The sequence below is a fragment of the Pantherophis guttatus genome, chromosome 1 (assembly GCF_059756535.1).
Source record: "Pantherophis guttatus breed Tessera chromosome 1, ASM5975653v1, whole genome shotgun sequence".
In the NCBI taxonomy this organism is placed as follows: Eukaryota; Metazoa; Chordata; class Lepidosauria; order Squamata; family Colubridae; genus Pantherophis; species Pantherophis guttatus.
The window spans coordinates 44,417,468-44,434,230 of NC_142063.1; the positions used below are offsets into that span (position 1 = coordinate 44,417,468).

Consider the following 16,763-nt stretch of genomic DNA (forward strand, 5'->3'; position numbering starts at 1 on the left):
TGAGGACTTCATGTCTAAGTCCATGAGTTTTCTTGGTATCTTTTTTTCTTGAGATATTTCTTGATTTTACAGTCTATCCCAAGGATTTCCAAGTAGTTCCCAATTCAGATTGGATTAACTTTATCAGTTTGGCTCTAGCCTCATAAAATAGGAATGTTCAGATCAGCATTAGAGCAAATATTCTAATTCCCAGGGACCATTCTTTAATAAGCACACTTGATACCTTACCCTATTTCTCTTGAATTCAAACAATGAAGAATTACATAAAAGCAATTTTTTACCGCTTTCCTGAGGAATGCTGTTTAAAAATTTAGGTCTAAATTTAGTTCTTCCCAGATAAACCTAGTCTCATTCAGAAGGAGTATGTATGTGTGTCATTATTTTTTTCTTAAAGAGCAATAGCTCACAACTACATATTCTTGACCGAATGTAAAAGCTGCATTACAGCAGCAGTGAAGAGATCCAGAAAATTAATCATTAGTGAAACATCTACATGTACAAATGAGCTTCCTAAACTGACTGCCTTTATCTCCCTCAAAGGCATAAAGGATAGTCCTTCTTTGAACAGCAGGCACACACAGTTGTGGCTCCCCAGGATGAGGCAGCCATGGCTGTGTCAACAATGAAGAACTCTGTCATCAGTTGCAGGGAAATCGCATTCAAGAGTAAGCAATAGCTGGTCTTTGAATGACACGCAACCTCAGGAATTCCAGATGCAAGAACTCATGGGATATCAGGTACTTTCTGGAGAAAATGGGTTGGGTTCCAGTACCTCCAAAATGGTGGCCTAGTTAGGGTGATGCTGTACTGACAGAAACATCCATAAGAAAATTTGACTGGGGTAATGTAGTGAGATATATGGTATTTCTCAGTCCTAAAAGAAAAATAAGCAGCAGGGTTGCTGCTATAATGCTGGAATATTTGCTTGAAAAGAAAACTTTACTTTTCCATAGTCAGGAATGTTCTTTTCTGAAAGAAGATTGAATGGTCTGCTCTTGATTAGCTTCTGGAGTTGTGAGGAAGGAAGTAGGCAAGAAGGGGAGCATATTCCTGACAGCGCTGCCAAAAAAAACCCCCTCTTAATTTCCATCTCTAATGCTGATAACAGCTGGTGAGTGTTTTTCAAGGATTTCTTAATTAATCCAGCTCAATTTTCTGGTTTTAAATCCAATGAAATATAGCCAAATGTGAATTGGAGATCTCTGGTGCAATTCTAGGTTCTAAAGATTTGGCTGTGCATATTTGCTGTATGAATGTAGTTGTATGATCTGTTAGGGTAAATATTAATTTTGTACTAGTATGGAAATACAGCAGAACTTGTTGCAGGGTGCTCAGGCTGTGACAGATAACCTGTACCCTAGAGCTACAGATGGCTCCCCCCACAGTTAAAAGCCTCAGCTAAAAAAAAAAAATCTGTTGAATATGCAAGTAGGAGTGAGTCTTATATCAGCCTTCATTCATTGGGAGGGGTATTGAATATGCAAGTAAGAGTGAGTCTTACATCAGCCTTCACTCACTGGTTCATTTTCCCGCCAGCAGGAAAATGAATAAGCATCAGTGGCTGACAGGCTGGACAGCTCCTGGTAAAAGGAGCTGCAGCCTTGGGCAGTTCTCAGTTCGTAGTTTGTTGTTGTTCCCTGTTGCCTGCAATAAACGGTTGTTTTACTTAACTACAATCATCCTGCCTCTCTTTTCGTGTCCGGACTTAACAAAATCAGTTGGCAACCCTAACCCTCTCTATACTAAGGGTCTTCCAGGGAATTATATAACATAACTTTTTGTGGGATTCAGGATCGAGGAATCAAATGGAGAGGTGATCCATGCTTCAATGTCTTTCCTCAAATATAGTTCTTAGAACCAGCAAGGCACTTCCGGTGCCTTGCTGGTTCAACTTCAACTTTGCTCCATTGCCAATTGAAGTCTACTGAAGTCCAGACACCTACTGAAGTTGCCAATGTGAGTTGAGCTGTCAAGTAAATGATTCATTTGGACTGTGAGAGTTTGCTACTGTGCCAAGAAGGAACAAGGAAAAAGAGAACTCATATGAAAGTATATTTAAAAAGTTCGCTTTCCCATGGGGAGCCCAACAATACCAGTTTTAATAGAATGTTCCTCTGGGAGGGAGTAATATTTGGAACATTGAGTGCCTGCCAGTTGTTCTGAACAGCCATTCTGCTGCCAAGTTCCTCCTATGACGTGTCCTCCTTGCCCCTGCTGTTAGAAAAGCTCCAGAAGAAGCCTTCCCAGAGGTGGAATAAAAAAGAAAGAAAGGAACCTGCAAGTATAGTTCATGTCAATGCCCCATCTGGATGCATGTCTCTCAGGATCTCTTGCTAACAGGAAAGGATCATTGGGAGATTGATGAAGTCAGTCTGCAGTAGGCAGCAAGGGGTAGATGCAGCTTGTAACCTGTTGCCATTTATGCAAGCCTTTTTTTCCTGATCAGCTCAGCCAGCAGAAGGCAAAACTCCAGGGAGACAACAGAAGATTATGAATTTAGTGGGGGGGGGGCGGGTTTGGGGGGGAGCCCCTCTTTAGTTGTGTTTATTTTTAAATCAAATTACAGCTGTGTGTACTAATATTCCTTGGCATTTGGAAGAGGGTCCATAAAAATCTATCTGTATTGCTATTAAGAGAACTTTCTCTCAAAAAAGTTTGTTGGGGCTGCAGACCAGCAGTAGATCACAGTTAAATGGCATATCTTCTTGTGTATGTGTTTGTGCTAAGCCGTGGATTGATTTAATAAATAATGATTGAAAGCACAGAATATATATAAAACTAGTCCTGGTGACTCCAATCTCTCTTTCTTTTCTTTTTTTCTTTTTCTTATTTGGAGGACTAGTCATTCCTTTTTTAAAATTATGCTAAGGGATACAAAAAAATTAGGCCAAGGATTGAACACATCCTCAGGGATTTGAATTGCCCACAATAGATTTAATTTGGAGCTCTATTATATTAGAATCTTTTCTTGGTGAGGTTTTCCCCATGGGAGAGAATCAGAGTCAGCCCTGGTGTGTAAAAGGTAAGTATGAAGTTGAATAAATATACAATTTCAGAGTGCTGCTCCACATTGGAGAAGGGCATTTGAATTTCTGTCCAGGAAGCAAGCATGCCTTGAGATAACTCTACATTAATTTTTAATTCTGCAAATTGGTTTTATAAATATGTGAGTTGTGGAGTTCTTATTTCTACCATGGCAATAATTTATGCCAGGCCATCATTTAGTGTCTTGTACTTTTTGTAAAGTCAAATCCTAAACCTGTACAGATTTAATTGAACAAGAGTTATAAAAAAAAGAGTTCAACTCAGTGGGGCTACTACAAAAGTTTGCTTTTTTATTTCTTGACATGTTGTCCTCTGTGTCAAGAGGAGAGGAGAGGAGAGGAGAGGAGAGGAGAAGAGAAGAGAAGAGAAGAGAAGAGAAGAGAAGAGAAGAGAAGAGAAGAGAAGAGAAGAGAAGAGAAGAGAAGCTGTGTTTTTAAAATTCCACCTGATGTAAGGCACAGCTTTATATCTGCTACCAGATGAAATGAAACTGACTCAGGAAAAACAGTTCAATTCAATAGACGATAGATTTTTAAACAGTCAAGATGTACCTCAATAAACAAAAACACATTGGAAACCTTTGCCAGAGCTCAGAAGGGAAATCAGACCACTGCTGAAAGAGGTGCTTAACATTTCGGTGGATGCACAGATTCAATAAACACAAATAAAGAAATCATCTAAGGAACTCCAATGGTAGGCCTAATACAAGTTTCAGACAAATAGCCAGAAGGTCCTATAAATGTAACCTCTACTGCAATAAAAATGCAAGTCATAAAGGAAACGTTAAGGGGAGAAATAAGTCTATACTCTGCAAAAAATAGTTCCAGCATAAACCCTGGGGACACACAACCAAAGATACTATAAAACTCCTGCATTTGGTGAAACAAGTATAAAAAAACAAGCAACAAAAATGAACACAAAGAAACCCCAGATCCATGTAAATGAAAGTAGGAGTTCTGCACAAGTTGTTATAAAGCAAACAAGTGGGAAAAAAGCCATGGTTGCAACTTCACCAGAAATGCAGTGCAAATGTTTATGGAAAGCTTCATTAGCCCATTGAAATCTGACTATATCTGAGACATATATGCAAAGGGTAACAAAATTAAAGTTGGACATGATCCAAAGAAATTTAACCTGTTGCTTATGTTGCTTATAATTTCAAAAAGATTTGGGCACCATTGATTGGGAGTAACTCTGTTTGTACAAGCTCTTTTTTACATTGCAAACTCAATTTACACTATTAGGGATAGCTTACAGGGACTTAGTGTGACCTGGGCCATATTGTGTAAGGGACCAACTCCTTCTCAAGTACCAGTTAAGAAACTTATTCATAACTACCTTTTTGTGTTCTAAGCTTAGACCAACAAGGACAAGATGTTGTTTTGTGACTGGATGTACCAATTGTGTTAAGATGCAGTTGACTGAATAAATCACAATTGAGTTTGCACAATATGGTACACCAAAAACGTATCCTTACAAATGATAAATGAGGTCTATAGCACACTAAGACCGCGCCAATCAAGCCACATTATACAATGGCTGCTTCTGAATGTGAAACAGTTTTCTCCCAGATTGCAAACTCTAAAGTCTCTGCATCTTCCAGGAATTTGTAATTTATTTTTATTCAAAATAGGTGTTGCTTAGAGATAGGTTAGAAAAAAATAGCATACTGTTCTCCCTCTCACTCCTCGAGTATGTATTGTTAGATATTTCCTATTGTCTTCCTAATACTCTCTTTTGATGTCAAGAACCATAATCCTTAGCCAGTAAGCCATTCCATTTGCTTGCATCTTAGTCAAATCATAGCTAAATGGATTATGAAATACTGAATTGCTAATGCTAAATATATAATAGATCCATGATGATGAACCTATGGCATGCGTGCCAGAGGTGCCCTCTCTGATGGCATGTGAACTGGTCGCCCCAGTTCAGCTCCACTGTGCATAAGTGCATGCCTCCTGCCAGCCAGCTGGTCTTCAGGTCTCTGCCATGCATGCGTGGGGGGCAGAGGGTGTGTGGGAGGGCCATGTACGCATGCGTGGGAAAGTGGGATGCATGCGGGGGCCACATGTGCATGTGCAGGGGGCACGTGCAGGGGGCTTTGTGCACATGTACAGGAAGGCAGAGTGCATGCAGGAGGTGGGGTGTGGGGCACATGTGAAGGGGCCACACATACATTGCATCTTGGGAGTTCGGGCGTCCACACGAGCATTCACACACACACACACGTGTGGAGGCACTCAGTCCGGAAAAGGTTAGCCATCACTGTAATAGATAATAAATGACCATCACATTACTTCACTAATATATAATAGCAGCTAGATATTTCTGACGTTTTTATAAAAATATGTGTTCAGCTACCATTCGCACCACAATGAGCCAATACTGTTTTACCTCTATTGCTTGCTTTTTTTCTACTGCAGAAAATAGATAATTTATGGAACACATTTATGAGGCTGCTTTTATCAGAAAAATGTGAGTCTTTCTTAATTTTAATAGCTTTTTAATCCAAGGATTATTAATAAATAAATAAATAAATAAGATAAGATAAATAAGATAAATAAGATAAATAAGATAAATTGATGATGATGATGATGATGATGGATGGATGGATAGATAAGAGGAAAGGGGAACATTAGAGGTTTCTTATCAATGGGCACTTTTTATTCTCAAATTTCTTTTCCTATTAGGATAGATTCAGTTTCAACAAGTAATTTTGTCCTGATGATATGCAGTTTTGTCAACTTGAAGTAGGGTACCCTTCCAAGTTCTTAGAGAACTTTATATCATCTGCTTTCTGATCCTTGCTCATGGTGATAGCAAACAAACACCAGCCCTAGTGTGTCGGTGGCAGAGAAAGAATTTTGGAAGTGGAGAACAAATGAGTAAGTGGTTGATTGGGATGGTCCTTGCTGTACAAAGACATTTTTTCTGCTTTCAAATGATCTCATGCAAACAAAGGCAAATACATCCCACCAGCAGGACTTTGCACATGTATTTGGGGTAAGTGCCATGCATACAGTGAGTCAACAATTCACCAACTCCTCCTTCCATGAAATGACACATTCCCAGGAGGCATTTCTCCTGGTGGCAGGATGGGGAAAGGAAAACAACAGCAGAGAAACAAGAGTTGCTTCCAGGCAATATTTTATTGTGTCATTACTGTCCCCAAACTTTTTTAAAAAATGCATGGGGAGTTCACCAACATTGTATTTCCCTTGCATCTCTCCCACGGTTTCACACTGTTCTATCCGTTTCTTCACAAGAGAAAATCAGAAAAGGAAATCAGAAGACTGTAAAGTATAGAATGAGTTAGAATGAGGAGTTGTTACCATTGGGAGGAAGCCAGGAACTTTGGTTTCTTCTGCTTTTCAATACTCCCTTTCTATTTCAGTTTGTCATAAAAGATTGCATAACAAAGTATTGATACCCAAATTCGCATTCATAGTTTTCCTCCTCTTTCTTCATTCTGGTTCCTTTTGTGGTAAATCTTTTAGGATTATGTTATTTTTATACTTTCTATATTGCCCTCAAAAATATTTTTGGCCAATGGCTGGGATAAAAAAAAATTATAAATAAATAAATAGCTTATCAGGTACTTAACAAATAGATTCAGCCAAGACTTTACATAGAGTACCAAAAATCCAGTGGACTTTTCCTTAACATCTGGAAGAAGATTAGAAACCAAATATAAATTATGAATGAAGCAAAACACTTTCTAAAGTAAATTATTCTCTTCCTCCCTCCCCCCACCCTCTCATATTGATTATAGAGGTCTTGTTTCAAATATTTATGTAGGCTGCCAAGCAACAAAAGTACATTTTGATCTGAAACCAAAAAAAATACACAATGGCACCTCACAGAACGTACATTTTAATTTAACTGGCTGTTGGTGGCCACAATCAGTATTCAATGGTGGTTTTGTATGTAGAAATGCATACTGCAAAAATGTGCTTCATAGCATGCATAGTTAGCAGCTCTCCAACCTCTCTTGAACAAAGGGGCGAGGAGTGGGGAGAAAAACAAATGCTAGAAACAGAATATCAGCTCTTGAATAAAGCAGCAGTTAATATGCAAGAACTGTCAGAGTTTATTCTGGCTTTGAATTATGTGATAAATATTTTCTCCCATACCTTGATGCATGGTAAATAGAAGCTATTCAATACAATGTGTTATTTCTTTTTATTTATTTACTAGACAACCCATGTCCTTTGGGTCATTGTTTCAGAGATATTTCCTTACCTGAACAGAGAAACAGACTGGCCAGGGTGGATAAAAAAGCAGTGGGAGTGGAAGTGACTTCCCTTCCCATCCCATTCAACAGGCAGGTGAGTGGCTACTGCTAGCTGGAGAAAGGAATGAGGAATTGCAAGAGTGGTTGGGAAAATGTCACAGAACATGATTATCATGTAACTGCAGAAGCAGCCCAAAGAAGCAGCAGCCTGAAGCAGCCACAGGTTTCCCAAATGTCAGTCCTTTAGGAGTTAGGGGCCTTGGATTTTGGTTGCATTCTATAAGTTAGCCCATTGATGTACCTTGGTTCAAAAATTGTTGCCCTAAGATGCACTGTAGAACTAAAGGTTCTACAAATGAGAGTTTTAGTAGTATGAAGAAAACTCAAGTGACAGAATGTCTTTAGGACCCTACCAAAAGTGTATTATAGCATGAACTGGCAATGATCTGTGTTGTTTTAAATCCTAGTCTTAACAATCTTGTTGAGGTGAGGTGAGGAAGAGACTGAAGATGGCCATCAAGCTGTCAGCCCTGGAGTCCATCTTTTCTTTGAAACTTCAGGGCTGCCACATTTAGTGCCTGGGAAAAGGGGAGGGTGTATTTGCAAGGAGTTGGTGAAGATATATAGCCAGTGTTGGCATTCAAATAATTTAACAACCAGTTCTCTGCCCTACTGACTGACTGGGTGGGTGTGGCCATGGTGGGTGTGACCAGGGGGTGTGGCAGGCAGTACTTGGCCTCCTGCACCCCCCTGGGAGCAAAAATGGGCCATGGGGGGCACCACACCCCCACACGTCCAATTTTGGGCCTAGTAGGCCTCCCTGCACTTACCTGGGAGCCAAAACAGGGTGCGTGGGGACTCCTGGAGGGGGTGGGGAGGGGAGGGGCCAGCCAGCAATTTAACAACTGGTTCACCCAAACCGGCCTGAACTCCCACCACTGTATATAGCCATAACAACATTCTTTTCTCTTGAGAGTCAAGGACGTTCAGCCTGCAGCTGGGTAGGAGTGATTGGGGGCTGTTTCCAGTTCAGACGGTGGATTGATTTGATCATGTGGTGGACATGTGGGTGCAGAGGATGGGTCTTTGACTTTCTTTTGGGTGGGGAAAACCCAGGAACTTTCAGATTCAGGTTTTCCCAGATGTGCCAATATGACATCTCTAATAAAATGGATCTTTGAGGAATTGCTAGTCTCGAAGTCTTCTTTAATTGGGGGTGTTACTCGAAACCCTGACATTAGCATTATTTCAGTTGTAAAGCACCCAACGGGAGTGAGGGAGAGGGAGGGAAGAAGGAAGGAAGGAGGGAAGGAAGAAGGAAGGAAGGAAGGAAGGAAGGAAGGAAGGAAGGAAGGGAGGAAGGAAGGAAGGAAGGAAGGAAGGGAAAGACATCTACAAGTCAGGGTCAATTTCACGTATCTGTGTGAGCGAACGATGTACTTTTCTTCCCTAAAACAAGATGATTTGTCATTGTCTTCTCTGGGTATATTTGTGACTTCCCAATTTAGCATTTTGCCCTGATGATCTCATATCAAAATGTTAATCAATCTAATCTTAATCCATTAGGTGCTGGCACCTGCTGAGACCCCTAAATCCTACTTTCCTCTACAGTAGTTAAACACAAATGGACATACCATACCAATAGAAACTATTTTAAAAGATGGGAGTATGAAGAAGACAGCAAGATCAGCTGCAGTGCTTCATTCATGTGCAAGCCAGGTCTGATGCTATTGTATTTAGCAGATTATCTGGGTTTTCCAGGCACATTGGCAAGTCCCTCTGATTTCAAGAAGATGCATTTTCAAAATATGTCTTCCCAGAATGCAGATTTAAATTATTGCACAGAAATTGGTTCCTTTTGCAAAATAATTTCCTATAGCTTTAAGGTTGAACAGGATATACTGGTGAAAATTCTTGAGTAGCTCCCCCGTATATAGTTTTTCCTTTTTTTTTTTTTTAAAATGGCAAAAATCACCCTGCCAGGAAGAATGTGTGGGTTGGTAGCTGAATCAGATTAATGCAACAATGGGATAGAACGATTTAATCCTTCCCATAATGCTATTTTTCTGACTGAAAATTTCTCTCCTGAAGCAATATTTATTGTACCAGGCAATATATTCCAGAACCCAGGAGAACAACTCTGGAAGAAAACAAAGATCTTTTTCAGGCAATTTCCAAAGTTTTTAAGTGTAGTTAGCTGCCAGATCCCCTTATACAGAGAATTCCACAAATATAAGGAAATACAGAAAAAGCTCATCTAAGTCATCAGTATCACTTCCGAAAGATATCGTATCAAAAGATACACTGGCTTCATTTTATAGATCTTGGATCATATACTAAATTGCATAAAACGTAAATAAACTTGGGTGTAGTGCGTTATTTTGCTGTTCACCACACCCAAGGAAGAAAGGGAAAGGTTTCTGAATCAAATAATATTTCATGTACCCGACAGGTTTGTAAGAAACATAACATTGTTTTGCCACATAGGAAACCTAACAAGGGAAGGGTTAAAAAACAGTTTCTGTTGAGCGGTCAGCTATCAGAACCAGTATTCTGTACAGCAAAGTGTTGATCTCTAGCTCCCTGCATATTCTTAAGGCCTGTTCTGAATTGGAGCCACAAAACATTTAGAGAAAATATCATTTTAATATTAAGGAACTGGACATTGCTGAGTGACTGGCTGAATACAAGAAAACAGGATAAATTCCAGAATGTCTTCCTGTTTGTTTTGTCTCTTAATATCTTAATATTCTTGAATAATGCAACAAAAAAATGAGCCAAAAACTACGTTCTGGGCCTGGTGGAAATATGCTTCTTTCTTATTCAATTACACCAGGAAATCACTTATCATGAAATATACCAGACCCCTCTCTTCCTTCCATATTACTTCATGTTTAAGGCCTCATGAAAAAAAAAAAAAAACCTTAGCATAACAACTATGAACTCCTTGCCTTCCTTCCAATACTTTTGGGCACTCCTGAACCAGTGCACCCATTGCAACAATCAACAACATGTTGTTAATGCTGCTAAAGAGCAAATGCTGCCGAACAGACTAGCAAACCAAGACACGGGCTCTTGCCCGTCTACAGTGCATTCAGAAGGTATTCAGACAATATTGTTATGCTGCAGCCTGATTCTACCGTTGTTGAAATTCATTTTTTTCCTCATTAATCTACACTCGGTACCCCATAATGACAAAGTGAAACAGAATGTTAGAAATGTCTGTAAATTTATTAAAAAGGAAAAAAAAACCTGAAATATTACATCAGCATAAATATTCAGACCCTTTGCGCAGTACTTTGTTGAAGCATCTTTGGCAGCAATTACAGCCTCGAGTCTTTTTAGGTATGACGTGACAAGCTTTCACACCTGCACTGGGGGATTTTCTGCCATTTTTCCTTGCAAATCTTCTCAAGCTCAATCAGGCTGGATGGCAACCTGTTGGTGGACAGCCATTTTCAGGTCCTTCCAGAGATGTTCAATAGGGTTTACGTTCAGGATCTCTTGGGATCGTTGTCATGTTGAATAGTGAACCTTCAGCCCAGTCTAAGAATAAAATGAATTTCAACAACTGTAGAATCAGGCTGCAGCATAACAAAATTGACGAAAATGGATATGAACACTTTGAGTGCACTGTAAATCTATGCATTCATCCTTGTCAGCGGTGAAATCCACTTACTTTTGCTACCGGTTCGGAAACAGGAGCACGTGGGAGTGTGCGCGCACTATGTGTGCAAGCCTCTTCTGCGCACGCACCTCTTCTACACGTGCACAGAGCCATCTGCGCATGCACAGAGGGTCAAAAACGGTACGTAATGATATCCCGGCGGGTGGGCAGAGCCTCCCACTGCCAGTGCTACCGGTTCACACGAGCCAGATAGATCCGGCTGGATTTCACCACTGATCCTTGTCCATTTTTGATTTTCCATCATAGAAAACATTCTAAGATAAGTAGCCCAATTTTCCTGTTACATATTGTAAACAGGAAACAATATTTTAAACAAGAAGCAATAGATTTTAGAATGTGACAAACCAGAAACTCAAATTTACTTAAAACTATGATTTTTTGAAATTTGGTAATCACTAATTCAGATGTAACATAGAGAAGCTTTCAAATCTTAGCACTACAGAAAGAGAGAACTGACAACATATCATAATATCCATCGCAGGGGTGAAATGTAAAATTTGTTACTACCGGTTCTGTGGGTGTGGCTTGGTGGTGGTGGTGGTAATGTGACTGGGTGGGCGTGGCCAACTTTTTTTTTTAAAAAACTTTTCAAAGCATTTTTTCTAATGCTTTGAAAAGCCTCTCTGACGATCAGGGAACTCAGCTGGGATCATCAGAGAGGCTTTTTTAAAAATGCTTTGAAAAGCTTCTCTTGCGATCAGGCAACTCAGCTGGGATCATCAGAGACTTTTCAAAGCATTTTTTTACCACCTCTTCAGCCAAGAGGTTGCAGAGGCTTTTTTTTTTTTTTTTTTACTTTTAAAAGCATTTTTTCGTCTGAAGAGGTTGCAGAAAAAATGGTTTTAAAAGTAAAAAAAAAAAGCCTCTGATGATCGTGCGGCTCAGCTGGGCATGGCGGGGGGGCGCAGGGATTTTTGCTACTGGTTCTCCATCGCTACCGGAGCAGGTGATCTGGTCTGAACCAGGAGCATTTCACCCCTGATCCCCATCGTTATAACTAATGATAATTTGATGTAATTTACTAAACCTATCATAGTCCAGTGACAGTTTCCCCATAAGCTGTCAAGAAAACTGCCATAAACAACAATTGCTGCCAACTCAAGTATATTGGACCCTTGGGATCAATTACTGCAAAGTTACAACCAGTTTGGGGAAATTTAGTAAAACATTAGGGTTTTTTTCAGATGGAAAAAACAATTATAGAAGCTAATTTTTGCCATGCTGAAATATAAATTTGCTAACTAAAGAATGGAGAGCCAATTTGGTATAGTGGTTAAGGCACCAGCTAGAAATCAAGAAACTGTGATTTGTAGTACTGCCTTAGATCAGGGGTGAAATGCTCCCGGTTCGGACCGGATCACCCGATCCAGTAGCGATGGAGGCGGGTGGTTCGGAGAACCGGTAGCAAAAATCCCTGCCCCCCCCATGCCCAGCTGAGCCGCGCGATCATCATAGGCTTTTTTTTTAAACTTTTAAAAGCATTCTTTCTACAATCTCTTCTGCCGAAGGTAAAAAAAAAGTCTCTGACGATCCCAGCTGAGCAGCACGATCGTCAGAGGTTTTTTTTTTTAATTTTTAAAAGCAATGCTTTTAAAAGTAAAAAAAAAAGATTGCACACCACAGCTGATCACCCCCCCATGCGCGCTGTTCTACTTACCACATGCCTCCTTTTGGCATGCACTGCGCATGCGCATTTGGTGCATGATGCGCACTGCGCATGTGCAGCCAGTGAACCGGTAGTAAACCAGTTCGGATTTCACCATTACCTTAGATACAAGGCCAAGATGATTTTGGGCCAGTCACTCTCTCTTAGCCCTAGGAAGAGGCCACCACAAACCACTTCTCAAATCCTGCTAAGAAATTACAGGGACTTGTCCAGGCCATCCACAAGAGTCAAGGCTGATTCAAAGGCACCCCCCCACACACACACAACTAAAACTAAAGATTAGATCCTATCAAAAAAAAAGATCCCTGGCATTGGGAAAGCTAAAGAGGTGGATAATGTGATAAAGCTATTAAATATTATCGGATTTTACTTCACAATGATTTTCATTCTCCCTCATCCAGCCTTCTCATTGTGAAAGTGTATCATGTGCCCTTCCTTCCAACAAAAACAACTGCAAAGTATGAATCAGATATGCCATTTCAATTCCCCACCTCCTCATAAACAACCAAGTATTGGTAAGAAGCATGTAATTTGACAACTGCATGAAGGGCATTTCAGTCTTTTTTTCAAGGGACATATTGTTGTTTAGGTAAATCTTGTCCATTTATTTTAATATGGCTTAATACTTATTAGAGATATTATCCCAATTGTTTATTATAGGTCAATGTCTTACACTTTTGGTTTCAGAATTTCTTTGCCTCAGAGTCATTGCTCCACATCCACTTATTGTTAGAAATTAGACAGCTGTTTTGTATGAATCAGAACCACAAAATCATCAATCCCCATCATAGTTGCTACTGGCAGCAGCTGTCCAGGATTTTGGATTATAGCTGGAAATCACACTCAGAATCTTCCACCACTGATAAGGCACCAGACTACATCATTGTAGTTGTATCTGTCAGTAGGTGTCTCTTTGAAGGCCTGCACAGTCCAACATTAGTTTAAAGAGAAATAATAGAGGGAATGGACAGATTCAGAGTTAATTGAATCTATCAACAGTTTGCATCTGACTGTCACATCTCTGGCATTAATTTATTCTCCAGCTAAGAGAGAGATTCAGATGATGACAAGACATCATCTTTGAAATCACAATTCCTTATTCCAGGATCTTACACATAAATAACAATCTAGTCAATGCGATGGGAGCCAGCAATTGCAGAATTGGCTCAGAGGGAACCATTTTAAAAGCAAGCCCCAAATTGCTCATAAAACAGGATGGACGCATCTGGAATGCTAAAAGAATATTGTGGGAGCTTATATGAAATGATTGCCTCAGAGGGCCTGGGCCATTCACAAATGATTTTCAATCAGAAGCCGGTATCTATCAGAAAATAAGTTTGCTCCTGTCATCCCATCTTAGCCTCCAAATTATTTCCTAGTTCCATCCCCATTTTCCTCTTTTCTTGGCAGATGAGATACTTATAAATTGAATACAGGAACTTTCCATTTTTCAAAAATACAGTACATATAATTTCCAAATTCAACTCAAACTTTCTTGCTTTGCCGTATGTAAGCTTTTAATTTATGTTTTAAAACACTTCTTGAAAAAGTTACATGGGGAACAGGGACTGTGGCTACCACAGTGCCTATAGATATAATCGTGCTCAAGAATACCACATTGGGGATTTAACATAAGAACAGTTTTGGCAGTTTGGTTTACATGCTGCTCCAATCTCTTATAACTCTGAAAAATGGATGGATCCAAGAAGTATACATTTTGTCTGTTTGTTTGTTTTTCAATTTCTATGCTGCCACAATTCAAAGTTTCTCAGGGCTTATATAAGGTAATCAGGTAAAAAAAAAATCAAAGTATATCTGCATAATATAAATAAGGGAACATCAGATTGACAAATATTTCAAAACCTGAAGGAATAACAGCAAAACATCTCGGCATCAAAGTCTGCTAGAAGTTTTAATGGTCTTCTTAAACACCAGTATTATCTTTGTTTTGCTTTATGTATTGATATCGGTTACTCTTGTCTTTAAGTCTTGTTGTACACTGTCCAGATGCCTGCACAATTCACAAAGAAGGAAGGAGAGAGGAGAGGAGGGGAGAGGAGAGGAGAGGAGAGGCGAGGAGAGGATAAAGGTAAAGGTTCCCCTCATACATATGTCCTATTGTTCCCAACTCTAGGGGCGGTGCTCATGTCCATTTCAAAGCCAAAGAGCCAGCGCTATCCGAAGACATCTCCGTGGTCATGTGGCCAGCATGACTAAACGCCAAAGGCGCATGGAACGCTGCTACCTTCCCACCAAAGGTGGTCCCTATTTTTCTACTTGCATTTTTTTACATGCTTTCGAACTGCTAGGTTGGCAGAAGCTGGGACAAGTAACAGGAGCTCACTCCACTATGCGGCACTAGGGATTTGAACCACTGAACTGCCGATCTTTCAATCAAAAAGCTCATCATTTTAGCCACTGAGCCACCGTGTCCCTTTGTGCAAGCATACCCTCCCACCAATAAGGAAATTTTCCTCACTCAGATGCTACCAACTGCATCATAGCTTCATGACAAGTCTTAATATACATTCATGTTCCTTTAGAGGTGAATACTGGGTATAAAATGAATTTTTATTTTTGTTTTTATGTAGTTCATTATTTTTATGGATTTTAACTTGCCTTTTGGGATAATTTATCCTTTCACGATAATTCACAAGTCATCAGACTAAACTGCTTTGTGCCCTTGTTACTCAGAGGAAACAACTGAAGAAACATCAGCAAATATGAGTCAGAGATCTGTAGGCTGGCTCATAACTTGTCAAGTTGACTTACATTTTCTTTTTACCAGCCCTGAAAGAAAACTTGGTGTGCTGGGATCACACCAAATCTTTTGTTTGAAAGCTTGAGGTATAATATATATGTTATAAGGCTTTCAGAGGGATTTCAATGTATATAGGATTTGGTCCCAGTCAAATTAAGGTCCAGGAAGATTTTTGCTCTTTTTGTCAGATACAGTACATCTTCTCTTTTGGAATGCAGCCCAGATCTTTAACTGACTCCTGCAGAATCCCTATTTAAATAGTTCTGTATTTTTTCCTAATGCCCAGAATAATTTCCAGGTTAGTCAAGTGTCTATACACAATCAAATACACAAAGAACATGTTATGTAAAACAAGATGTAAATCCATCATGTTTGTTAGAATGGACAAATTATCTCTGTGTTAAAGCATGCCATGACTGACCAGCACCTCCAGCAACTGATCACTTTACAAATATAAATTCAAATTTAACCTCCTTTTACACTCTATCTGGTACATATTACTGACAGTAACAGTTGCTAAACCAGTAAGAAACGCTACTTCTGTCTGAGCACATAGGAAGGAGCAGGGCTGCCAAGATGATTATTAAGTGCTGGGACAAGACTAATATGTGCCCCCCCCCCGTGCATGCACATACACCCCTGCATGCGCCCCGCACATTCACATGCAATCCCCCCCATGCACCATGTGCCCCGTGCATGCATGTCAGAGACCCGAAGACCATTTCCACACAAATTAACAATAACAGCAAAGTATTTTGCAGTTTTCCTGTCCTCCAACATGTGTTGCGTTACAAGTGAGGAACATTCAGCAATTAACTCATTTTGGGAATCGGCACTGAGATAATGTACTTGAAGTTTCATTTTGATTAGTTTCGCTTGTTTTGCATTTAACGCCAAATTGAAAAAGCGTTTGTCACCCCTTTTTATTAATCTCATCACGTTTCTGTTTTTCCTTGTGTTTTTGAGCTCCAGATTTTTGAGTTGACATTTCATAACCATTCATAAACTGAATGAAATAACATATATTCATAAACGAAATGAAACTAAACTTGCAAACTTAAACCTCTCTTTTAAACTTTTAAACTTTTAAAAATTTTTAAATTTTAAATTTGTCTTAAGAATTTGGGGTGTTTTAAATTTCGTTTTCTGGGCCAAATTATTTAATTGTATTTTAATGCTTTTTAACATTTGTATTATATGTATTTTATCTGGCTGTTCACTGCCCTGAGTCCTTCGGGAGTAGAGTGGTATACAAATTCAATAAATAAAATAAATAAATAAAATAAAAATAAATAAGTAATGAAATTAAAATTCAATAAATTACATTAATAACTGTTCGCTGAGTTTCAGATTAATAAAGGTTATGTCA

At 39.4% G+C, this 16,763-nt stretch overlaps 1 long non-coding RNA gene across 1 annotated transcript; it reads left to right on the forward strand.

The window, feature by feature from the left end:
- The first annotated feature begins 6,747 nt into the window (after positions 1-6,747).
- On the forward strand, positions 6,748-16,450 carry LOC148116402 (uncharacterized). The gene is made up of 3 exons (XR_015728571.1): positions 6,748-7,373; positions 8,846-8,998; positions 14,768-16,450. It is a non-coding gene; the product is annotated as an uncharacterized LOC148116402 (long non-coding RNA).
- Positions 16,451-16,763: the final 313 nt, after the last annotated feature.